The sequence below is a fragment of the Stomoxys calcitrans genome, chromosome 4 (assembly GCF_963082655.1).
Source record: "Stomoxys calcitrans chromosome 4, idStoCalc2.1, whole genome shotgun sequence".
In the NCBI taxonomy this organism is placed as follows: domain Eukaryota; kingdom Metazoa; phylum Arthropoda; class Insecta; order Diptera; family Muscidae; genus Stomoxys; species Stomoxys calcitrans.
This window is the reverse complement of record NC_081555.1, coordinates 64068213-64095613: the sequence shown is the minus strand read 5'-3', so window position 1 is coordinate 64095613 and position 27401 is coordinate 64068213. Positions and strand designations below refer to the sequence as shown.

Here is a 27401-nt window from a genome sequence, read left to right as displayed (position 1 = left end):
TGTCCATAAATCTTACCAAGAATCTTTTTCTCAAAGGCGCCATGTACTGCCCCGTCTGAGCTCCTGTGTCTTGCATTTTGTTGTTTTTGTCTGACGGGATCTTGTTTTGTTAACAAACTACCTACTTTATCCATAGTATCATCTAGGTTTAAGGTTTAAGTGGCAGTCTGCCATCAGACTCACTTAGACGTTTTCGTTCATTGTGATACCACAGGAACAGAAGAAGCAAGATGCCTTCTAGTTCAATGACAGCAAAGTGGTAGACCTCGTTAAGTCTAGATTAGGCCACATAATTTTGTATTGCTCACAGCCACCTCTTTGTGAACATCTATCATTCGTTGTCTTTCGGGCCTGGTCCTGAAAACTTAGCTTACATGACGCTAGTGGCATACCCACTAGCCTAGAATGTAAAGGGTAGTTCCTAGTCTCGCCAGCTCATCCGCTTTACAATTCCCTGGGTATCAGAACAGATGAATTTTGAACTGTTCTGCCATCTCTTTGAGAGATCTGTGACTGTCGAGGGCGGTTTTTGTGTTCAAAAATATGTTCTCCAGGGATTTAATGGCTGCCTGGCTGTCTGAGATGGTATTTATGCCAATCGTCGTAGTGACATTATATCTTAGCCATTCCACCACTTCCTAAATTGCAAGGATCTCTGCTTATTACACACTGTAGTGGTCGGGTAACCTTTTCGATATGACCAGCTCTAGATCTTTAGAGTACGCCACAAGGCCCACCTGGTCGTTTAATTTGGAACCATCCGTATAAAAGTCTATGAAACTTCTGTTACCAGGGATATCGTAGTTGCAAGCGGTTCTATCAGGAATAGTGGTACAGTAATTTTTATCAAAAAGCGGCTCAGGTAGGGTGTAATAGTAGTGGCTCAGATAGGGTGTAATTAATATTAGCATCTATTAGGCAAAAAAAAAAAAATGTAGTTCGCAACATTCGGCAAAGCCCGGATTCACCGAGCGTCTCTGTCATTAACTTTATTCTATCTCTGTCGTTATTGTCAATGTGAATCTGTTGTATTCAATGGTCCTCTTCAAATGTTGAAGAACACTTTGCAACAGCGATAGCACTAACTTAACCTTGATTTATTCATATTCCCAACTTTCTAGAAATATGAGAGTCTAGAATCTTCACTATTGGCTTAATGAAGAAGGATGAGGGAGTTATACGTCTTTAAACATTGGCTACTCTGAATTAAGGAGGCCACCGTAGCGCATAGGTTAGCATGACGCTGAACACCTGGGTATGAATTCGGCGATAACATCAGAAAAGATGTTATTAGTGGAAATGAGACGTACTTTCTATTGAAAAGTTAAGTTAAAAAGTTTGTATGACGCTGGGGTGCATATTGTGTGGATGAACAAAGTAAATCTTTTTTATGTATTAACATGTGTTTTTGTATTGTAGGAGCTAAGACTTTTTAGCTTTTAAGTGTTACAACATTCAAAACGGAGGCCATTTCTGTGTCCACAGTCATTATGACCCATAATTAAAATGGCATTTTAAATGAAAACATCTGAAGCAATTTGTTTGGCCATTTTCTTGGACTTCAACATATCGCCTATTTCTAAGCGTAGGCCATGAATATTCATATCACGCGTAAAATTGCTAAACGCTGCGGCTCCTGCGAAGACAATGCCAAATATGAAGGATTTCATTGGTGCCCATGTAGTTCGAGAAAGGCTCTAGGCATTCATTTCTATTTTCGTATTGCAAGCCAACGATTCAAAATATTGTAGTTTCAGCTAAAATACAAAAAATGTAAAGCCATACGCCCTCGAGCTCTCTGACGCATGGCTTAGTGGGTCGACCTTAGCAAAATGTATGTGTATGGCATGATGATCGATGTGGGGAGTTAACTCCACACACACTTACTGACAGAGGAGCAACAGTGGGGAAATTACGAACTTGCATGGACGTTTTTGTATGCGTCCTCTTCGGTGCCATGGAACTCCAATGGGTGCCCATAAGCATAATCAGATTTTTCAATCTTGTACGCATTATTATTATCATCATTATTATTACAACGCAACTTTTTGTAGTCGTTCTTTGCTTTGTCCTGCGCTTCGACCTCACTACCTTACTCTCTCCCTGTGATGATCAATGCCGCCTAGCACTTAGACTACGGCTTCATTCACCTGGCATAGCTTGTGTTGTTGCTCTTAGCTATGATTTCGTATTTAAATCAATGTTCCAAGATCTACAAGCTATCTCTTGACCAAAGTCTGCATTCATGTCCGTCTGACCAAGAGTTGGCCACAATCACCATAGTCGTCGTCGTCCTCATTGTCGTACGTGTGCGGGATATATGGGGCTGGAATTTTATGTACTTGTATGTGTGGCGGACAAGTGAAGGAGTGGGTTGGGGTTTCCTAGGCCTCTGCCGACTCTTTTTTTTTGTTTTTTTTTTTTTTTGTTTTATATAATACGCTTTAAGCAAAACTGCTTGTAATTTGTATTTTTATCTAATTTAGTGCATTGTGGTGTTTTACTCTTTACCGTCGCTTGTCTTTTTTTGCGTTTAATAGTCGCTGCTGTTATTGTTGTTGGGAAAAACTAAAACATTATTTGCCATTCGTTACACTTAATGTTACAACGAATGTAACATGGCGAGTGCCTGGAGAACATGCATTCTTCGCTGGGAACGAACGCAAGTGTCTTTTTCACTTGCGAAAAAGCGAATGGAAAAACAGCCACAAAACAGTTACAATGTCCAGTCGGGTTGGTTTGCCATGGAATGGAATCAAATCCGGTATAGTTGTCAGGAAATCACATCAAATCTGTTGTTGATCAGTCATTCTACAGAAGGCTGGTCTCAAAAACCAACGCCAACAACAAAATCAACAACAGCGTCCATTTATCTATCCTCCGTAGTAGAAATCTTTATAAACCACCTGCATATGTTGTGACATGGTTGCTTTTCTCTTAGTTGTTGTTGTTCATCTCTCTTGTTGCAGGAGTAGTAACGGAAGCTTTCTTTGCCTTTGGTTGGGATCTACATTTGCATTAACGCATTACGCGTTGCGGTGACGATTTTGTAACAAAGGCTCTGAAGTGTGATATTTGGAAAGAGAATTCACTTAAACTATTTCGACAAAACATAACTTTTGGTCAAACGGTACCGCTGGCATGTCTCACTAACTGGGAGGCGTGCCAATAATCTTTTCATTCTATTGGGTTGCTCAAAAAGTAATTGCGGATTTTTCATATAGTCGGCGTTGACAAATTTTTTCACAGTTTGTGACTCTGTAATTGCATTCTTTCTTCTGTCAGTTATCAGCTGCTACTTTTAGCTTGCTTTAGAAAAAAAGTGTAAAAAAAGTATATTTGATTAAAGTTCATTCTAAGTTTTATTAAAAATGCATTTACTTTCTTTTAAAAAATCCGCAATTACTTTTGGGCAACCCAATAATTGCATTCTCCTAGTCAAGAATAAAGTATTTTAATTCCATGGGCTAGCTTAGGTTTGACAGCTACTAACTTGGGTCCTAAGATAAAGTCTCATCTATTCCACCTCAGCGGAATGGACTGTTCAAGGGCAAATTTGCATTTACAACACGACTATAAGGCCGCTTTATTGTGCGTAAAATCGAGATATCTCGATTATGCACCACCACACCCCACACTACTGAATGTTCGGTTCTAAAAAAATTAATGAATAGCACCGGAGACCATATGGGCAGATTCAGATTTAGTTGTTCAGCATATATTCCTTCTTTAGATTTTGCAATTCCAATGATGAAACAATGTAATTGATAAAATACTTTAGACAAAATAATTTATCTAACGCTGAGTAATGTCCTATTGGACCAGTTATATACAGTCGGACTTCTCTATAAAAATTGAAAACACAACTTTTTTCTATAACGAAACTCGCTATAGCGAATATTTCTCCGTAACATATTTTTATTTAAAGCGCAATCTTATTGTCCCATAACGAATTTTTTGCAAGCTTTTTTTCATTTAAGCTCACACAAAAGAAAAGAGGAACAAACCAAAACTCATTCAATACTGATTATCAACACACTCGCTGATTGCCACAAAATATAAATTGCTGTAAAATATTAACATTTTCAAAAACTTCTTCACGCAAAAAGCAATTCATTTCATATAAATGAAATTTTCGCCAATTAAACATCTTTTCTGAAAAGTTGGATTTCATTTCCGATAAAAGTACATGTTTTATGCTTTCGTATGTATATTCTTTTAAATTTAAATATAAATTGTGCCTATTGGAAAGGATGCCAAGTTTAATTTAACAAGGTATCATAAATCAACTCAATATTTCACAAATTATAAACAAATCTCAGTTGGTAATTCAATCTCTTTCAGAGTTAATTTCACAATTATAATAAAAGCCTTCCATTTGCACACAACTCCATCATGGTTTCGTATTATGGTCTGCTGTATTTGTAATGCTATAAATAAAACAAAAAAATACATATGGGAGTTGTTGTTTTTCGCACATTTCTGCTTTGGAATGCATATTTCTTTATCGCGTAAATGTTAAAAAAAAACAATCTATGTGCCTGAGTATGTGTTGCTCTAATGATTTTTGTCATTGGATATACCAGAAGTTTTGGACACAAGGCGAAATTTTAAAAAGTTTACCATCCGCACTCGACCGAGCTGACTGCTTTTTGCTCATTCGATAGTGCGAGCACACAATTGCAATAATTTGCAAGCCCATGCGCCTGCTTGGGGTTTCTTGTAAACGTACAAAATAATGTGCAATAGTGTAAATATTGTATGCTTGAATACTCACTTTTTCTCTCAAGTAGGCGAGTGCTATCGAAGCACTTTTGCAAAAAGATTTTTGGATTTACGACAATAGAAAGGTTCTTTTGCCCTAGAGGAAGACAATGAACAAAGTGAGTAACGTTCAATAATGCTACATTTATGGCTAACGTTTGACATGTTAAAATGATTAAAAAAGGATTTTTTCATCGTAAAAGGGTCCCAAACGGTTTATTTTTATGCGTGTTTAAAAGCAAACAAAACAGTGGTGTGTGAGGAACGATAAGAAAAAAAAAACTATGCACTCCCGAAACAATGTCCCTGGTCATATTATTTCTTCTCTTACTCATTGTGAAGACTTTGTTGATAAGGAAAAGTGGTAAAAACAAATGAAAATCATATACCCCTGTTAGTTCGTTTATTTTTCGACATAAGTCAATTAAAACCAATTTTATTCAGTTTTGATTTAATTTAATCCAAAAACAAATCCTGTCCGTTTACACTGCGTTTTAGGGGATTTAAGTGGCATACCCACATCCATACACAATTCTTGAAAAAAGTTGCATATTTTGGTACTTTTATCGATTATTCAGCCATGAGATCGGGTTTATTTGAAATTTAAAAATAAATCCTGTAAAAATAGGATTTTTTTTTTGCATGATAAAACCTGCAAATAAAAAACACAGAATTTAGAAAAGGCCTAAATCCGAATTCAGTGGCCAATGTAAACGTTCTTTTATAGAGAAGTTCTAATGTAATTGAAATTTTCAACAGATACTTTAAAAATATTCTGTGTTATCATATTAAGCGATACATTTATTCTGAATTTAATTCAATTCTTACAATTTCTAGTTAATTAGCCGAAATATTGTTATAATTATCCAATCCTGTTAATTTTTAAATGCCATATTAAATACATGTATTTCTTTTCTTTTAGGTAAGTCAGTACAAAAACAAATGACTTTAGTTTTGGTGATTGAATTTGAAAGGTAACTTATAAATTTGTATTTTTTCTGTTCTCCAATATGGTCAAAAGCCTATAAAAATTTTTAAACAATAAATGGTTTGCCTAATTGGAAGTCATATTGAATAATCAAAATAGTTCATATGTGACTTTGAGTGTTTAAGAGAGATGCTAGAGAGAATGCTAAAGGTGAGATAGATGGTTTATAAGATGATGCCGCCAATCATGCACTCAAAATAAAAAGTAACAAGTTCAAGAGAAGATCTAGAAGATTCCCATCCCACATTTTTTCAAAATCGAAAATTGCCAAAATTCTTCTGTTACTGTGCAATTGGTAAATATACCTCTTTTTTTGGAAATTGTGATCGCTATTTTGTGCAGACAGTGACCCATCAGCTGTGACATTTGGTCATAAAGTCAGAACTGAATTTTTCACTGATTCCAAATATCTTTGTTGTCTAGCTTCGAAAGCTAGACAACGGCAACGGTTCTTGCTGCTACTCCGTGTGCCCAGGTTCGCATTAACGACGCCAAAATACCCAAGAATAGAGCTACCTTAGAAAAATTCTGGCTCGAGATACGAAAGAGGTATCGTAATGACATTTGGGTTGGCGTGGACGACAAAAAAACAGTTACAACAATTTTTTCCCGTCATGTTTTGGGGGAAAATTGGCTTGTCGAAAGTCGCCAATTTTTTATATCGCAAAAATCAAACGAAAAAATTGCTCAAAATACTTAGCAGTGGGATTACTGGAATGCGTTTCTTTTATCTTGTTGCATTTGATGGTTTTTAGTTTTTAGGTTTTTCGACATTAGGTTCTATTTTATTGCCAAAATTATTAAATCCAGCTTTTGCCGCTAAATAGTCTTAAAATATTAAGAAAATGATTTGTTTTGTTGTAAAGGCTAAGCAAATAAAACGATTTTTAAAATTAAAAAAAAAAAAAATGCTATCTTAATATAATTTTTATAAATTATGAATATACTAGCATATGGCCGGTAGCTTCGCTGCCCCCGATGGTGCACCCAATATAAAGGAGTAACTAAATCGCAATTTTAGCCTTATCAGTAAAGAAAGAACATTTTGAAAGTTTTAGTGCCGAAATGTTCGAATTAAAAAAACCTCTAGTCGGCCGATAAATACTCTCAAATGTGTAACTGTATTGCAATTTTGAGATCTTTAGCTCAATCCGTAAATAAATTACCATTTTGTAAGTTTCAGTACCTAAATGTACAAATTAAAAAAAAATCTTCAAGTCATCCGGTACATACTGACAAGATGTACCTATTTCCCTAATTGCACAGATGTAGCTCAGTCTGTAAACAAAGTACAATTTTGTACGTTTTAGTATCAAAACGAATATCAAAAAAAATCTTCTAGTCACTCGGTACATTGTGCTAGATGTTACAGTATTACAAATTTCAAATCTGTTTTTCAATACGTAAAGAAGGCACACTTTTGTACTTTTTATGTATTAAAATGTAAAAATTAAAAAAAAAAAAAATCTTCTAGTCATGAGGTACATACTGCCAAGATGTACCGAGCTGTAGCTCAGAGTGCAATAAGTGTTCCATTTTTTTTGTACGGTTTAGTACCAAAATGCACGAGTATCAAAAAAATCTTCTAGTCGCACGGTTCACACTGCTAGGATGTGCCCGCATCCCAAATTTCAGATCTGTAGCCCATAAAGAAGGTACTAAATAGTACCAATTAAAGCACTTAAGTACTTTTTATCCCACTCCTGGAACGATTTGAACCTTTCATAATTGGTTCAACTTATAGCATATTTGTCAAGACATTAATAATTTTTAGCATTTTTTTTAATTTAGTCCTTCTCCGTTCATTCTAAAAGTAAATTAGCTTTTTCGTACTTTTTGATACCAAAATGTATGATGTTTTAAAAAATTCACTTAGTCAGCCAGAATATATTTCTTAGTAGACTCTAACTGTTAAATTCAGAGCTCTAGTTCAATCCGTAAAGAAAGTATGAAATGGTATCAAGTATGGTACCAAACGTACGTTTCTTCCGTTTCCATTACTTTTTTCCATATTTTTCTATCAACCCCCTTTATTTCGAGGTTTTCTCGGAAATGAGTGTTCAGATTTCATCGATATTTTGTTTGCCCCCGTATTGATAACCCAAAACATGAAACTGGTTTAAAACTTTTGAATAGCGCCCCAACCACAAAATTAATATGCAATACGATTAGGACAATATGGGCGTCAAATGAAAAGTATTTAAAAGTAGTGTAGGAGTCTGGTATTAAAAATGTGTATTTGTAAATATAAACATATTTTTATATGTTTGTTCCGTTTAGACTCTAAAACAACTGAATTAATTTTCTTGAAATTTAATAGGCTATTCCATTTTTTGATATCGGAATGGGGGCGACCCTTCCCCTTACCCGAAAAGCACCACCTTAAATGAAATATGCACTGTTGGGGACAGTATAGGACTAAAATTAAAGGTATTTTGGAGCAGAATACGGAACATGTATCAAAATATGGATTCAGTTCTCTGCAGGGCCGTCCAGCACCAAAAACCACCCCTCCCCCAACTGGTATTTTAGCCGATTGAGGCAGTAAGGAACTCGAAAAATTGGAAATCGAGTACAAATCTGATATAAGTTTTAGACGACAAGTGTCAGGGGAGCTGCCAGACTCAGAGAGAAACCCAAAACTAAAATGTAGGTCTACCGGGACAATATGACACTTAAATGTAATGTAATTGAAAATGGAGTACGAATATTAGGGAATAAGTGTCTGAGGTCCTCCAGCCACAAAACCACAACATACTTCAAAATTTAGAATAACGTCGATCCTGCAAGGCCCTGTGGGACCTTAAAACTTTTATACCGGATATAGTAAGTATTTGAACAGTACACACCATTAACAAAAAAAAGTATGGAGATTTAAGAAAAATCCATGGCTCATAAAATTTTAAGAAACATTCAGTTTTAAACATCCACTTTATGGTGTAGCATAGCACACCGGGCCAGGTAGATCATTAATATTTTAATTTGGCAACGCTACCAGTATTATTATGACGATTTATGGTGGGATACACAAACATGTGGTTCACTTAGGGTGTTTGAGTTCGCCGACAATAGCCGGTTGCGATGTTCCTGCCAAATATAACGCAATCACCCTTGAACTCTATCGCGAATAACTTTCTTTTTTAATAAACTCAGAAGCAAATGGTGTTTTGTAAATAATATAATGAGCTGTCAGTAAAACAAATACCATGTTGCTGTCATTTCTAGTTTGACAGACATACCAGCGGGAACTTGGTAATACTTCGTGTAAGCTACCTTATAATTACAATAAAATCGTTGTAATGCAACTTTTTCAAGAAATAAAATCTTTTCTGCCGTGCAAAATAGGGGCATCAGTTGATCCCTACTGCCGTTTATCCATCTCCAGCAATTTCTTGGTATCCCCTGCCATTTTGCTCAACACATGTTGTTACGCCTGCCTCTTTGCATAAAGACTTTTTAAGGCGTCGGTTAACTTTTGACGATTAGTTACGCATGTCAACGCACGTTTCTAACAACATTTTCCCCATTGTTGTAATGACAAGTGATGCCAACAGCTGGAGAAAGGCAACCACGACTCCTACCAATGAATTTTTGTATAATTAACAACAGCGGGAGCAGGGAACGCTGAAACCATGAACAAAATCTATATTTAAATTTTACGATACGTAATGTAGTTGAAGTTGCCACACAGCAACAGCGGCAACAAGTGTTCTGTTCTATTCGGTTTAATGACTATGCTGTCTGTTTATGTCGCTTAGTCAGAGCCCAGTTTTTTAATACACTTGCAAAAACTAAACATTCAAACCCAAAACTTAACATGAGCTCCAGAAATTAAAAAAAAAATTAAATCATATTTTAAGATTACAGTCGCCTGTTCGAGTTAACGCTTTTTATAAGACTAATCAAGAGATTAATTTCTATGGGAGCTCTACCATATTTTAGACCGATTTGAATCTTATTCCACTTTAATTTTATATTTAGCTCAGATATACATCTGTACAAAATTGCAAAGCTCTGGTTTGCGTTAACCACCGTGACGAAGAAGCCCCACAGCTAAGTACGATGACGGTTTTTAGCCTATATCGTATGTCTTTGTCACCCGAGTGATAAGGCAACGAGAGTCGATAAGTTACTTAAGATGGCCAGTCTGAGAATGTTATCGCGACAAGATAGTACCAGCCTTTAAAACGGATTCATTTCGCCCAACAGTCGAATTTTATATACTCTCCACCATGGAACGTTTTCTGCAAGTTCTGCTCACGATATTTTCATGCTGATATTGGGTCTGGAAATGGACCGATTTAGACCATTTTGGAATGGCTATTGCAAGTTATTATTGAAATTGAAATGTCAATGGTGGTTGATGGTGGCAAATCAGATGAGAATAATGGCTTTGGGACCAAGAATTTAGAGGTGGGCATTTTAGTTCCTTTTAGTGATCGCTCCTTTTAGTTCAGTTCCACAAAAGCAACTAGTTCCATTTCTTAGTTCCTTTTTCATTTGTGATTCCCTTTTTTGTTCCCTTCATACAAAACAAAAAAAGATTTTTGAATTTTGTTTTGAACGTTTTAAATGATGTAAATGTAAAAGTAATTGAATTTAAAATTCTCGACGGTGAATAAATAAACGAATCGAAGCGAATCAAAACAATTTTGATTTGTTGACAATAAAAAAATAATATCTGGATGCCACCAAGTTTGTTTATTTGTGCCAACACATAATGTGGTTGCGACAAATAACATATTTGTTGCCTATCGAAAAATATGACGCTTTTATTAAGTTGTTGTATGAAGCTAAAAAATATGGTATGTCAATCAGCTGGTCTACAAATTAACAAAAGGGAGAAAAAGAAAAGTGTACATGCAAAAAAAGGAACTATAAGAAAGAATAGAATGGAACTAATTCCAGCAGTTCCTTACTTAAATAAGTTCCAATGAACTAGTTCCATCCGTAACAACCCAACTCTACAAGAATTGAATGCGGGAGAGCGGTTTATATGTGAGTTATATCAGGTTATAAACCAATTCGTACCATACTTAGCATGGTCAAGGCTTGCAAGGTTTGAATATGCTCGTATTGAGCAAAAACATTATGTATCAGTCTAAAGGTATGTTTGCACGGCGTGTGCTGTATCCATATGTTCACCAAATAGGAACAGAGGCCCTCTATTCAACATGCTTTCTCATAGAGATATTCCATGAAATAAGCAAATTGCAAATTCGCCATGAACATGTCATTAAGGAACAAGGGCGTACCGAGTTGAAACGGTGTGCCGCATTCCGACATAACTTACATGGTTTCTTTGCATGGCATAGTACCTCACAAATGTCGCTAAAGGTTCTCGTCAGGATTTGAGCACTGGCCTTTAGCGTCATAAACTTGTAACATCTAGAAGGCAAAGAGATAGACCCATTAATATGTATACCGATCGACTCAGACTTTCGATCGATTCGATTTACGTTTGTCCGTCCAAAATACAGATTGCAAATTTCATCCGATCATCTTGAAATTTTACACGAACTTCTTGTTTGGCATAGAGCCTATTGGAAGTCAGAGAAATCGGTTCAGATTTGATTATAGCTTACAGATATATCTTCGTCCGATTTGGGCAACTCGGCGAAATTAGTTTCCTGATATGAGAAAACATCGTCTGCTGATATTAAAATAAAATTATTTAACCTTTGGAGGAAGCATTTTCAAATTTTGGGACTTCTATACGATAGTAGAGGACATCGTATCGCAGAAGTTAGCATTTCTTCCTATGACGCTGAACGCCTGGGTTCGAAAGAGGTGCCGCTGTGCGGCACGCTGTTCGGACTCGGTTATGAAAATATAGTTCCTTATCACTGACCTTAATCTTGAAGGTGACAGCACCTAATGGAAAGTTCATGCGCAAATTTACATTTGAAGACGATAGGGATGGAATTTCCTCTATAATTATGCATTTGTTTGTCGATTTTAGGCGTCAGTTTTTTGTCTAAAAGCATTAATATGATTTTGGTCGATATTTTGTCATTAAAAACTATTCAATTATAGAAAATTTATAAAATTGTGCTCTGAAAACCTATTTCAAAGTTCTGTGGGTATACCAAACATTTTTGCTGTTTTTACTAACACATTTCTCTAATGTGGTCATTTCGTAAATGATCTTAACGAAATTTGGCACGAATGTTTCTCCTATTTATCTAATTTGTTTCCTGATTCTGCTTGTTCTGCTGTCAGAACTTATACATTTCATAGAAATCGGTTCAGATATAGATATATATCCCACATATATTGTACATAGATGTATCGCCACAATTTCTTTTTCAACGCCGTTGTTAGCCCATTTCTTGATAGGAATTCTCAAAATTTTGTACAATGTCTTCTTCAATGGCTTTTACTATGTATACCAATTTTGAATTTTGACAAATACTGCAATAAATTGGGTATTTGTTAACCGATCCTCATGAAGTTGAGCACGAAGGACTCTCTTATGACTTTTCATATCACTGGTGAATTTTAGATATAGCACCCGCATATATGTACAGCCCGATTGCAAGCCTTTGCAAGCAAGGTTATCAACCGATCTTTGCACATTGTATACGGATTTAAGTCGAAACTCTTCATTGAAAGGAAACTAAATATTCCATGTACCTTAAGGTTAATTACAACAAATTTTAATATCGGCTATTTAGCCTGCCTTGCCTGACTTAGACCATCCTTACTTGTTCATATTAAATGTTTCGTACGTACTACACAATGTGCACAACTTTCCGAGTTGCCATATGTATGTATAAAATATATTTTGTGCGTTGCTCATTCAGTGGGCGCTGAAAACATTAAGGTGGTTAGCGGTTTGCCCGTAAACACAGATTCTTTTACATTTAATTAATAAAATTACCAAATTTTGTGACATGTATTTCATTGGAATAAAACTCTTGTAAATATTTTCGCCATGTAGCAGTAAGGTCAGACGATTCCAGATCATGATGTGGCATCCATCTGTCCATCCATCTCTTCATAGAAATAAGCATTCTTTTAACTGATATCGGGCGATATTGTTGCTCCTATCCACTTGTCCGTTTGCATACTTTGCAAGACATTTGTTGCAGAAACATTTTTGTTACTTTAAGCCAATGAGTTGCAAGCATCTGAAACATTTGAACAAACATGCATTCATTCATTCATCCATTCTTCATTCATTTCTTCCATTGCCACTGCACCCATACATTTATGGGTTAGAGCTGAAATAGACAAAGGAGCAGAGCTAAAATTGTCAGATGCATAGTTGCGTCCATGAGACGCATACATGCGCACAAATCAAAAAAAGTAAAGAGAGCATATATGTATGTGTTAACTGAGGAGGCATAAACCAAAACAATGTCGACGAAGGAAAAGATAAAATATTACATGACCATATGAGGTGTCGTTTGATGGACTTTGTGGCACTAGTGGCATGTCAAGGAAACGCACCGCTTTTTAAACGGCAAACAATATGGTACATGGTTTAGGATTTTGTGGCATTTTGATTATTGTTGCATGGTCGTTTTTATACGTAGTTGCGACATTTTGCGGGCACAAATCAACAGCTTCAGTTTTTTTTTTATTGTTTTACAGATCAAGTTTGGATGCATAGACCAGGGCTGGAGTCAAAATTGCTCGACTCCGACTCCAGGCAAATTGCTCGTCTCCGACTCAGACTCCGGAGTCGACTGCGGGTACTTAAAAATGCTATATTTTATACCCACTACTAAAGAATGGGGGTGATACCCAACCTAGCCAATATGGGTATCAAATCAAAGATATTAATGAATAGATTACGAATATGTAAAAACAGAAAATAAAAATGGGACTTGGGAAGGAACTACGGGATATTGAGGATATTGGGCCGCCTTTAACCCTAGGCAATATGAGTACCAAATGAAAGGTATTAAGAAGTAGATTATAAAAACGCAAATAATAAATGACACTTACCTACGGCGCTTTTTCCATTTTTCTAAACTTTTTCTAAAGGAAAACTTTCAATAAAAAAACAATGAAATTGTTTCTAATGGCAAAATTTCAATGAAATTTTTTCTAAAAACAAAATTTCAATGAATTTTTTCTTAAGACAATATTTCAAAAAATTTTTTCTGGAGCTAAAATATCAATGACAAAAATTTAATGAAATTTCATCCAAAGACGAAATTTGAAAAAAAAAAATCTAAATGTTAAATTTTAATGAATTTCGTTTTTTGAATATAATTTTTTTTAGATTTCATTGCAGGATATTTCCGGCTTTAGGCCATGGTTTAATGCTTTCCATTCAAATAATAGTATAGCTAACCAAGTAAAAGCGTGCTAAGTTCGGCCGTGCCAAATCTTATATATCCTCCTCCATGGATCGCAATGGTCAAGTTCTTTTCCCGGTTTCTCTTTTTAGGCAAACAAAGGCAAGGAAAGGATAAAAGAAAAGAATTGCTATGCTATTGCAGCTATCTCATCATAGTAGAAGTAATGTGCGCAATCCAGCCAAATCGAATAAGAATTACGGCCTTTAAGAGCTTATAAAGTGACAAATGGAGATCGTTTTATAGGTGAGCCGTATTAGGCTATAGACCGATTCAGAACATATTTGACACGCATGTTGAAGGTCATGGGAGAAGCCGTTGTACAAAATTTCAACCAAATCAGATAATAATTGTGCCCTATAGAGGCTCGAGAAGTCAAGATCCCAGATCGGTTTATATGGCAGCTATTGTATATCGGGTTATGGACCTACTTGAACCATTCTTAATACAGTTGTAGAAAGTCATAACGAAACACGTCGTGCAAAAATTAGCGAAATCGGATAGGATTTGCGTCCTCTAGAGCCTCAAGAAGTCAAGATCCTAGATCGGTTTATATGACAGCTATATCAGGTTATGGACCGATTTAAACTTTATTTAGCACAGTTGTTGGAAGTCATGATGAAACACTTCATGCAAAATTTCAGCCAAATCGGATAAGAATTGCGTCTTCTAGTGGCTCAAGAAGTCAGGACTCAAGATCGGTTTATATGACAGCTATATTAGGTTATGTACCGATTTAAACTATATTTGGCACAGTTTCTGGAAGTCATGCCGAAACACCTCATGCTAAATTTTATCCCAATCGGATAAAAATTGCGCCTTGTAGTGGCTCACGAAGTCAAGTTCCAAGATCGGTTTATAGGACAGCTATATAAAAACATCGACCCATATAGCCCATTTACAATGCCAACCGACTTACACTAAAAAGAAGTATTTGTGCAAAATTTCAAGGGGCTAGCTTTACTCCTTCGAAAGTTGGCGTGCTTTCGACAGACAGACGGACGGACATGGCTAGATCGATGTAAAATGTCATGATGATCACGAATATATATTCTTTATGGGGTCTGAGATGAATATTTCGAGGAGTTACAAACAGAATGACTAAATTAATACACCCCCATCCTATGGTAAAGGGTATAAAAAACATTTAAAAGTCAGCAAAAGTGTGTTGTTACTATAATAGAAGCAGTTGACTGGTTTTTTTGTTGAAACATTTTTTTCTATTTTGTACGGGGTCGGAGTCGAGGTAATTTTTTCGATTCCGACTCCGGGGAAAATGGCTCGACTCCGACTCCGCAGCCCTGGCATGGACCATATTTTTTGTTGAAATAATATTAAAAAAATATTCTTGGGGTTTCAGGTAAGGTTAAACCAAAACGATCAACTAAACCTCCGCAAAAATTACAGCCTCATTTCACAACTATAGCACTTCAGATTCCAGTAGTTTATTTCAGTTTTCTGGAGCAACACAGTCTTAAAGAAAGTTTATCGAGTCAGATCACGTGCAGGTTCGTTGAAAAACTCCCAAAACGAAAAGTGTCCTTACATATTGTACATTTATGACCTACGTAAATTGAATAGCTGAGAGAAAAATCGGTATAGCCATTGGTGTGGTAGTTACTAAGGGTACATGATTGATATATTGTTAGTCGTATGCCGAATGTGGGTCAATTGGTTGAAAATTGGTTGATCGATGTGCGCTTGAAACCACATTGTTATATCCGAACATTGACCGAATTTAGCGCACTTACAATCCCGAGTAGCATTCATTCAAAAATGGTATTAGAAAGCTTTATCCGTTCGAAATTTGACATACTTTTAGCAAGCTGACTAGACACAGAATTTCTTGACCAATATTTTGAATTGAAACAAACGCTATAAGAAGATAGATAACTAAAAAACAAAAAAACTTATACTCGGAATTTTACCGTACGATTCTGATTTCATAACGCAGCATTAGGGTTAAAATTGACCAAAAAGGAAAGCTATCCCACATTTGATATTCTTCTTAACATGAAGTTGACAGAGGTATGACAGAAAAGCAAACAAAAAAAATATTGAAATGTTGCATAACAAAAGACGAATGTGGAAAATGGAGGCATTTTTACTAACAAACAACGGAAAATGTTGCGTAGAGGGAATGCAAGTATAACAAATCCATAATTATCTATATAAAAGTTCAATGCTGCTGCTTGCCGCCACCTTGGGCCATTTCTAGCCAGAAAGCAAACAACATTTTGCTGGTTCCGAAGTCTTATAATTACAATCAAAATGGATGAACATTTTGAAGCATTTTCTCCATGCAAGGAAAAGGTGGGGGAAAATTTATCAAGAAGGACACAAGAAAATTGTTAGCTTGCGTAGCTACCTGTTTGTCTGACAGTTGGTAGGCTGGGCAATAAGTAGGTGGTAGCCTTAGTGCTGTTGGGCTTGTCTGCCAAGTCTTCCACAACTGCTGCCCCTTTGAATCATAAATTGCAACTTTGCTTGCTCCATGAAATGCCAGTAAATTATTATGATTTGTATGATAATCAATGAAGCTAAAGTCTTTGTGTTGCACTTACAGTATCTGTATGGTGATAGTAACATATGGATTAAATACCAAAGCAATGAGGTTTATCGGGATGTGTCCACAGCACACAGGGGCCGGATTCGTTGCTCCCATGTGACTTACATTTAAAGGAAGCAGTTGAACAAAATGGGGTCTTAGATAATGCCGTCGTGGTATGACAGCTTACCAAATATTAGCCATGCTACGAACTCCGCTTTCAAACATGTGCTCACTAATTCAAAATATAAATTTATGAAATGGGAAGGGGAACATTTTAAATTTGAAAAAAAATTTACCCTCTGACATAAAACACATTCTAACACTGTGTTACCCAAAGTGTTTGTCTATGCAATTTGTCATACCACTTTAATGTTGCCAAAAGCTATAGCGATTACCCATTTCCAACAGCTTTACCATATCAACTAGTTGAAAACACTATAATTAAGTGAAGAGGGTATCTTCACAAAATGGCTTGAATGGTTATTTCGTCCATTAAGGCCAACTCGCAATTGCGAAAGTGATGCTGCCAACAATGCTACAACGCCAATTTAAAGCAAGTAAGGTTGAACTAAAGTCAGACAATGCCGACCCTACACCACATTGATGTACGGTATTTCTACCTACATAAATCCATACATATTGTGGTAGTCATATAGGAAATCGCTATACAAACTTTTGAGATGGTCTGTTGATTTCACCAGTGATCAGAACATACATAAGGGAAGCTTTCGTTGAGGATGAGGGTTAACAAATGTTACCGTGTTTGTGAAAATCGTACCAACAGATATAAGGGATCTATAGCTAAATCTGAACCGACTTAGACAAAAATCCGTACACAGTAAAAGCCATAAAATGAGACATTATGCAAAATTTTGAGAAATTCTATTCAGCAGTACGCTGACAAAGGATCGAAAAGTAGAAATCGGGTGATACATATATGTGGGAGCTATATTCAAATTTGAACCGATTTCCGTGAAATTGAGCAGCAATGTCGGAACTCATAAATACATCCTTAATGCCAAATCGGTTAACAAATGACAACATTATTCGTCCAAATCGGACGAGCATATATATGGGAGCTATTTCCATATCTAAACTGATTTTGACCAAAATTTGTGTGTTAGTTGCAAAGGAAAGCGTTGTGCAAAATTTTTGAGAAGATGGGTTTCCAATGACTTTACAAGTGAAAAACGGGTGTTTGATATATATGGGAGCTGTATCTAAATATGTGTCGATTTCTATCAAATTCACCAGTGATATCAAAAGTCATAAGAGCAGCCCTTGTAAAAAATTTCGTGAGCATCGGTATAAATGACGTTATTATGACAATGTTAGACCAAACCGGACGAACATATACATTGGACCTATATCCAAATCTGAACGGATTTCTTCCAATTTCTAAAGGCTTCATCTGAAATGGCAAAAGATATACATCTACCAAATTTGAAGACGATCGGACGATAACTGCGACCTGCACTTAATACCCAAATTAACATTACCAGACAGACAGGCAGAGAGACAGATGGACATAGCTAAATCAAATCAGGAAGTGATTCTGAGTCGAACCGTATACTTAGCGAAGGTTCGAGATCTCTTCCTTCTGGGTGTTACAAGCAAATGAACTTAGTTATAAAACCTATATAGCATTTGGAAAACATGAAATGTGGAATCAAAGTTCATTTCATTTCCCAGAGCAATGCTTTATGTTTATAGCCTCTTAATATTGCCCAAGTTACAAATTCTGAGAGTTCAATAAGAAAGTGTAGTCCATTTAGACTAATAACATGAATAGGCTTTATGATTCTTATACCCACCACCATTCTTGATCGTCTTAACATTTAAAGTTGAAATCACTTAGAGTTCTGAGTGGCAATTGGTAATCGCAATAGACCATATCGGTTCAGATGTAGATATAGCATCATATTAAATGATCCTTCGACTTTTCTCTAAAGAAGCTTCAATTTTAAACCGATTTTGGCTGAAATTTTGTAAGTAGAGTACACTAAATCACACACAGATAGCTTTATAACCGACATTTGCATCATATGACACCCAGATAGATCCATAAATAGGCATTGCGTGCACAAAAATTGGTCCCCATTTTGACCTCCTTAGCCCATGGGATTTTCAATCTTTATTTGATTTGACTGAAATTTAGTACATATACCCTTCAACGCTCACCTTTAAACCTACCCATCTTCCTAGGTTCATAAATAGATATAGCCCTTGTATAAATAAATCCTTGGATTTGATTTCTTCAGCCCCTAGTATACATATGTCATCCAACATACCAAATCATACCCAAATAGGTACATAAATAGATAGTCTCCTGCTTGTATCCCTAGAAGTCTCAATTTTCGTATGTAAGATGTAGACCCTTATTTTAACTTTCCGTTGCATTTAACATAACACCATTCGGTCATTGATTGTGTTTTTTTTTTTTCAATATTAACCTTTAAGGACAAATGGCCTTACATTCTCCATACATGTCCTTTTAAGCTCTGCCAAAGGCTGACAATGAAATTCATAATTAAACCAATAAGTTTTACTGTTCTTCTACAAAAGTTAACCACTTGGCAAGTATTACCGCTTACTTAAGGAATGTCATAGCGAAGGCTTTGTTAATAGGAAAACTGTATAATTTGTAAGAAAGAAAAAAATACAAACTGGAAGTATGCTTTACACAACTACAAAGAGTGCTGCCACCCCAACCACGACCACGACCACCACCACCACCAACAACAATATCTCTAATCGAAATTGAAAATCGTGAGTAAACTAAAAGCAGCTTATGATATATTCCCTGGCATAAAAGTTAATAATGAAAACCGCTCGGTTTGCTAATAGTATTCTGTCGATCTTAGACAGCTATCTTCTGCACCTGGGTTGGCTCTGTTATTGACGTCATCAGTCGGTCGGTATGCCTATCTGGCAAGGAGTAGCGGACCAAAGAATTCGTAGCGAAATTACAAAAATAGAAAACCAAGCTCAAAATGCAATTAGAGGGTGGATGCGTTATTAATATAGAGCAACTTAAGCGGCGGCATCTCTGCAACGTGTGGCAAAGATCGTAGAATAAATTGCTTTAAATTATGATCGCATACTTACGATACCCTTTGTGCATGCAGACTCTCCTCATCATGGGAACAGCATCGCTCCGCTAAGCATGGTATACGCATTAAACAACATAAAATAATAGCAGAGCACTACATGGATATATGGTGTCGAACCAAAGAGTTTTATTACCTTACCTAGGTAGCACAATTGCGGTGGCGTTCCCAGCTGACACTGGCTTACAGACATTTTTGGCTCAATGGGTACGTAAATACGCAGAACTATGAATGGTGAGCGCTACCGTGAGATGATCTCCAACTTTTTTTGCCCAAAATTCAAGAGCTTGCATGACATGTGGTTTCAACAAGACGGTGCCACTTGCCACACAGCACGCGTAACAATATTGAGAGTTGAGTTCGGTGAACATTTTACTTCATGTTCGGCACCGGTTAATTGCATACCTAGGGCTTGCGATTTAACGCCTTCAGACTATTTTTTGGGGGGCTATGTTAAAGCTCATGTCTATACGGACAAGCTTGCTTAAATTGACGCATTGGAAGATAACTTTGAAGCACTTATTCGTGAGATACCGGCCGAAATGATGGAAAGTGTATGCCAAAATTGGACTAAGCGGATCATGGTCAACATTTGCTTGAAATAATCTTCAAACATTCAATAAAAATTTCATGCATTTTCTGAATTTTATGTTTTTTTTCTTGAAAACCTTCATATAGCTGGTGAAAAGTCACCCTTTACTAAAATAATTTTCTAAAAAGTTACATGCTTCAGCAGCTACACAAATAACTTGCCCAACAAAAACTTTCGTTATATGAACGATATATTGATAGTAAAGCAACACCGGATGGTACAAAAACAATACCGGGCGGTATGGATGAACCATAATATGATAATGTTTGGTTCTAGCCTTATTGGTTTTAGCACCAAGCCGTTATTGGTTTTAGTACCAAAACGTTATCGATTATGAACCAATAAAAAAAAAACATTGAAAATAATTGTATTCCAATTTTATTTCAATTATTTATGTTAATAATTACAAAATAATGGTTCACTGTGACCAATCTCAGCAATTGACTTCATATCCACCTATTCCCAGAAGTGGTTTTATATGAATACACCAACATAGCATACTTTCCACAGAATGGACTATCATGTTTTTATGTATTGTAGAATGTCCTTAGAACTTGTACAATTTCCATTTTCGCCGCTTTCGAGTATTTGAACTGGTTTTTACGCATCCAAATTGTATTAACCCATTTTATTTATTTCTTTAACATTAAAAATTTTATAATGACGACAATGTTTTATGTACAAAACTCAACAACACTTCCAGCGCGATGACAAGAGTATAAATGTGACACCGTCAATTCTTAACAGCCTCCTTTTTCTGGTATTGAATTTATACCAAAAGGTATTAAAAACGTTTGCCAATGGCGCGAACAAAATAATACCAGGCGGTATTGGAAAAGTACCGTCATTTTTCTATCTTTACAAGTCGATATTCTAGGATGAAAAATCCGCCGCACAAGCATAGCAATATTTCTTTTGAGCTAAAAAGGAGTTAAAAATAACCTTAGACTTAAAAAGTTTCGCGCTTTTCCCATACGTCAAGCCTCAATTGCTATGTTGCTGAAATAAGACAAATTCAATATGAATTATTCCAATTATAAATGGATGAAAATTTACCTTTCATCGCAGATGAGAGTTGATCCCAGAAACTTCCGTTTATAAAGCAGACTCTCTACTCATTCATCCATATCACTTTTGATTGAATCAGACACTATTTTCTCCTTCAATATTTGCCAACAACACAAAAGCAAACATTTTTAAAACTCTTTTTCGTCCAAGATTACCGTGCCTTTTCTGTGATAATACCCTTTTCGCCTGAATACCAACAATATCGCAATGACTATTGCCAATAAGTGTTTATTCTTGAGCTGGAAGTATATCAAATATATTACCATAAAATATGACCAATAGTAAAATGTTCAGTGTAAACATGGGGCATCAACAAGCTCTCTCCATCTAGCTGTATCGTTGGCCAAAGCCTTGACTTAATTCCACGATATATGGGTTGCTTCCAACTTCATTTTTTTACAGCGTATCCATGTGTTTATCGGGCGTTCCCTCTTTTGCTGTCCTTGCGAATTCTATTCTAGGACATTTCTCGCTATACCATCGCGCAGTCGGCGTAGGATATGACCCAACTAAGTCCATTTCCTTTTCTGAATTTCTCCATCGAAAGGGGAGAAGTTTGTTTTTTTTTTGCAATTCTTCATTTGAAATACGGTTTGTCCTATGCAGCTCAGTAATAAGCGTGACGATCTTTTCAGGGATGCCCTTATTCAACACCGTGCTCCACATTGAACTTCGCGAAACTGTGTCAAAGCAATCTCGATGAATAAAATATGAAGGAGCTTATTAACTGTTCCATGATTATATGCAGAGCGTTAATGTGGTCGGCACAAGAGCGTCCTGGCCGAAAACCTGGCTGTTCTTTCCTCAAAATGATGTCAAGTGCAGGCGAAATACGCTGCAGAAGAAGATTTGCCATCACTTTATTTATTGCGTTTGGCAATGTAATACATTCCAGTTTTTGCACTGGGTGTGGTCACCTTCTTTGGGATTGTGACCTTCCATTCCGAGGGGACAGAGTTTGTATCCCAGGCCTCTCTAATTGGTATGGGTTGTGCTGCATACCGCAACAGTTCGGCAGGTACATTATCAGGATTGGCTGATTTGCCGTTTTAAGTGAGACCAGGACGGCTTCAATTTCTTTGCAGATGGGTGAGGCTGTAGATATATTTCTGCGTGGGTTTCGGCGCACAGGAGGATTAAGAGGGTCGGAGCCTACGTCCTCGGTAGCTGGTCTTTCGAAGCTGAAAAATCTGTGCCATCGTTCTAATTGCTGTTTGGATGTTGTGAACACGTTTCCAGTATTTTGTATCCTCTATAGTGTCGTTGTTTATCCTTGGTTTTTGGGATCGTCTAGCAATGCCTATGATAGAGTTGGCTATCTCCGTACAAGCTGTTGTTATGTCGGCCCATGTCTGGGTAATGTTTTGTAGCTTCTCAGTTAATGCTGTATTGTATTCGCGCGGTTTCGGGGTTTGTAAGGTGAAAGAGGTTGATCTTTGTGCTTTTTGTTGGTGTTCTTTTCACGACGGCTGGGCCTAGATGTAGAGTGACCTCTAAGTACATATGGTTACTATCGATGTCGGCTTCTTGTCCGGTTTTTTCATTCATCATGTCAGAAAGTGTTTGCTGATAAGTACATGGTCGATTAGATTGCGGGTGTTCCCATCTGGTGATTCCCAAGTATATTTGTGTATATTTTTATGGGAGAATTTTACGCCTACAATAAAGAGCCGGTTTCTTGCGCAGAATTCAACCAATCTGTTGCCATTGCTATTCCTGGTATCGCCAAGTTCTTGCATTACCATAATTAATTGTAGATTATAGTTGGCATTGAAATCCCCCATAACAAGTTCAATGTCCTTTTGGTAGAAAGCGTGCCACTGAGTCGAGTTGGGAATAGAATTGATCCTTTATTTCGTCGTCATAGGGTTCAGTTGGCGCGTAGCATTGTTCAATAGATATTTTACGGAATTTTAAATTTAATCTTGCTGTAATGATGCGTTCAGATATGACATTGTACAATAGAAGAGCTGCTTTGAAGATCCATAGTCCCGGATTTTAGCCATCGTACTTCACTTAAGCCGATGTCCAGGATGTCTCCTTCTGGACTTGGTAAAGCCTGTAAGTCATAAACCGTGCTCTGAATTCATATGTCGCCATTCCATTATTTCTTGTTGATGTTTCTGTAATCGTAATTTTTATCAGTTATGAGCCACTCATTATTTTACGTGCCCAAATAATGTCATGCATTTGGCAAGTTTTGACTGTGCCAATTATTTGTTATCTCTCTGAGATTTTTCCCGTTAAATTGAATAGCCTTATAAAATTTAGGGAAAACCTGTTGGCATCTGTATGCCAATGATATGCGTGGTCTGCCTTCGGAGTGATTTTTTAGTACTAATTTGTTCATATTATTATATATAGGAGTTTGTAATTGTCTGTAAAAGCTAGATTAGCCGAGTCCGAACAGCAAGCCGTTGAAAGAAACCTTTTTATAGAAAAGTTTATGAATCTAAATCCATCTATCGGCTTCTGTAACACTTAGAAGATAGCCACCTATGAAAAATGTCATTCAACTTTTAACCAAAGTAAAGAAATATGTAAAAACAAGAATCTATGTTAACTAGTGCATCCAGTTACTCCCCCTGTGATAAATAACGGCAGCGTTGCAAATTCTATTAACAGCGCCATCTATATTTTGCCGCGTTGCTGGCATGCGGAAGTATTCTGAGTCTAAAAACTAAGGACATTTCATATGATGATATGATGAAGCTGTCCGTTCCACATGGATGAACACGTTGCCTCCATCCACCCAGTTTTCTGTCTCCTCCGTTCACGGTGCCGAGGGTACGCACGTATGTGCCTTTTTAGCCTTACATTTGATCGTCTTTTCCAAATTGAAATTTTATTTGATTTCAAAGTAGGAGGTGAAGTGGCATAAACTTTGAAGCCTAAATCGTTGGCTTTGCTGTGGTTGCTTTTTTCTGATAGTTATAAGAAAATCTAGTAAGCCAAAAACGCATTAAAAATTATTGGTTCCATTGCTTCCCAATGCTTTGTTATGAGCCATTGTGATGGCTGTGTGAAAGGATAAATGGTACGAGCATAGCCTTTGGAAATGAAAATTGTAGGGAAAAATGGAAAGTGGGCGTCTGCATCAGCGGCTGTGCAACAACTCAAGAGGTGGGTGTGGAAGCGACCGGTGTTGTTCCAAGACTCTAGTCTCACACACATTGCTGGCCAACAGTATACTCGTGAGTAAGTGAGTGTTGGGATAGATACGCGTACGTTTTTCCTACTCCACCAGCTGTGGTCCAACGCCAAAGAAAAACACTTTATTTAGCCTTCGATATGAGTCTGAGGCGAACAACAAAGAGCCGTTCGTTCTATGTTTGAATGGATATACTTTGTTTATTATAATCATTAGAGTCATTAATATTATAATATAGAGTCATCGTCAGAGACTTGTAAATATTGCAACAAAAGTTCGATGAGTGTCTTTATTGCATAGCCTTAACCCATTGTGATTGATGACATTTGAGTTACTGGTCCTTACGAACACAACATGTAAGATATCTCGTGTAAAGCCCTTAAGCAGAGCAATCTTTCTTGCAAATTTAAGTGAAAAATGCAAAACTCCTTATGTTTTTATACCCTCCACCATAGGATGGGGGGTATACTAATTTTGTCATTCTGTTTGTAACTACTCGAAATATTCGTCTGAGACCCCATAATGTATATATATTCTTGATCGTCGCGATATTTTATGTCCATCTAGCCATGTCCGTCCGTCTGTCTGTCGAAAGCACGCTAACTTCCGAAGGAGTAAAGCTAGCCGCTTGAAATTTTGCACAAATACTTCTTTTTAGTGTAGGTCGGTTGGTATTGTAAATGGGTCATATCGTTCCATGTTTTGATATAGCTGCCATATAAACCGATCTTGGGTCTTGACTTCTTGAGCCTCTAGAGTGCGCAATTCTTATCCGATTGGAATGACATTTTGCACGACGTATTTTGTTATGATATCCAACAACTGTGCCAAGTTTGCTTCAAATCGGTCCATAACCTGATACAGCTGTCATGTAAACAGATCTGGGGACTTGACTTCTTGAGCTTCTAGAGGGCGCTATTCCTATCCGATTTGGGTGAATTTTGCATGACGAAAAACTGTGTCAAATAAGGTTTAAATCGGTTCATAACCTGATATAGATGTCATATAAACCGATCTGTGATCTTGACTTCTTCAGCCTCTAAAGGTCGCAATTATTATCCGATTTGCCTGAAATTTTGTACGACGTATCCTCTCATGACCATCAACATACATGTTTATAATGGTCTGAATCTGTCTATAGCCCGATACAACTTCCATATAAATCAATCTCTCTATTCTACTTCTTGAGACCCCAAAGGGCGCAATTGTTATTCGAATTGGCTGACATTTTACACAGGTCTCCAACATATAATATAATTGTGGTCCAAATCGGACCATATCTTGATATCACTCTAATAGCAAAGCAAATCTTTTCTTATATCCTTTTTTGCCTAAGAAGAGATGCCGGGAAAAGAACTCGACAAATGCGATCAATGGTGGAGGGTATAAAAAATTCGGCCCGGCCGAACTTAGCATGCTTTTACTTGTTATATATCTTTTGTAGACACTGGCGAATCTTTCCACCATGGATCGCATAAGACAAGTTTTTTGAATGACTGTTTCTAAACAAGATCGTCGGCTTATATAGGAGCTATATGGAGTTTTCTTACCGTTGGGCTTAAACTTTAAATAGATGACACTCATTGATATGTGAGGAGTTTGCCTGTTCAGCGGCAAATTGGCATTTGTATATCATGTTATGGACTGATATTAACCACAGTTGTCATAGTTGTTAGAAGACATTATAAAAAATGACGCCCAATATTTCAGGAAAATCGAGCCATACTCGGATCTACGATCCGATACACCGATAGTTTCCATATAGGAAGCTATATCGGTGATGATAGGCGGATTTGGATCATACTTCGTAACAAATCCTATTTGCAAAATTTCAATTAAACCGGATTTGGTTTATGTGGGTCATTTATCTATTTTTTGACCTATCTGGTGGGTATTTGATATTTTGAGGTTTTTAGGGGTTCAAGAAATCAAATCTAGGGATCGGTTTGTAAGGGGCTATGTCCAAATCTGAACCGATCTGACTCATTTGCAATCCCCAATAGTTCGGTCGATTAAAAATGTCAAGACAATCAAATATATATATATATATATATATATATATTTCGAAGTGTTACAAACGAAATGACCAGCCTCTTGCCTCTTCGGTTGTTTGTACTGTATCGTTGGAATTGTTAAATTTGGGGCGGTGTGACCGCTGGATAAAAAAAATGAGAATATGTCAATGTAGTAGGAAAAGGATTGCACACGAATTAGATCGAAATTAAATAATCGGAAATTATCTTCTTTGGCGTTTACCTTAGTAAAACTTCAACCTTGATGGCTATGAAAACACTGATGGTTAAAATTCAGAAGGAGATCTTTGTTGGATGAAGCAAAGTAAGAGACCGATGATGGTTTATGTCAACTTAAGTGGCATTTGCCTGGAACGAAATTTAAACACGGTAACATAACGCCCCTGTAAATGACTTGGTTGCATGCTTTAGGTCTATTCGGCGTTAACAGGCAGCAACACTAAAACTTACTCTGGCATTCAGTACACAATGTGAGTTTATCTCAAGCACATTATTTTAGTGAAATGTATTAAATTGCTTTCCATTCCTTTAATTTTGGTAAACTGCTGTTGGGATCTTTTGCCTTTCATGATTAGGATATCCCACTGTGGTCAACATCTTAGTTGACCACTCACATCGTTGATGGGGTGACCCACACGTTCACCCAATTACGGGCAATGTTGAAATGGAGAAATGAGTGTGGTACATGACTGCGAAGCACCACTTCTTTGTCCTCCATCACCACTACAATGCGGAAGCAGTTAATCCAACTAGACAAATAGTAGCTGTAGGAGAGTGGTCTATGCGTTCTGTTGTTGTCTTTTTACGCCACCTGAATCGTTTTTTTTTTTCT

At 36.8% G+C, this 27401-nt stretch overlaps 1 protein-coding gene and 1 long non-coding RNA gene across 11 annotated transcripts in view; one reads left to right on the top strand and one right to left on the bottom strand.

Annotated features, from left to right (window-relative positions):
- LOC106091895 (broad-complex core protein isoforms 1/2/3/4/5) overlaps positions 1 to 27401 on the top strand; it is an 889290-nt gene that overhangs the window by 444697 nt on the left and 417192 nt on the right. The gene's annotated exons all lie outside the window — the stretch shown is intronic.
- On the bottom strand, positions 12464 to 16942 carry LOC106092155 (uncharacterized). Of its 4 annotated transcripts, XR_001222112.2 has the most exons (3): positions 16739 to 16942; positions 12636 to 12978; positions 12464 to 12564 (listed from the first exon to the last, which is right to left on the bottom strand). It is a non-coding gene; the product is annotated as an uncharacterized LOC106092155 (long non-coding RNA). The 4 variants fall into 4 exon arrangements; XR_001222110.2 differs by lacking the exon at positions 12464 to 12564 and having other exon boundaries at positions 12583 to 12978; XR_001222111.2 differs by lacking the exon at positions 12464 to 12564 and having other exon boundaries at positions 12583 to 12978; positions 16803 to 16942.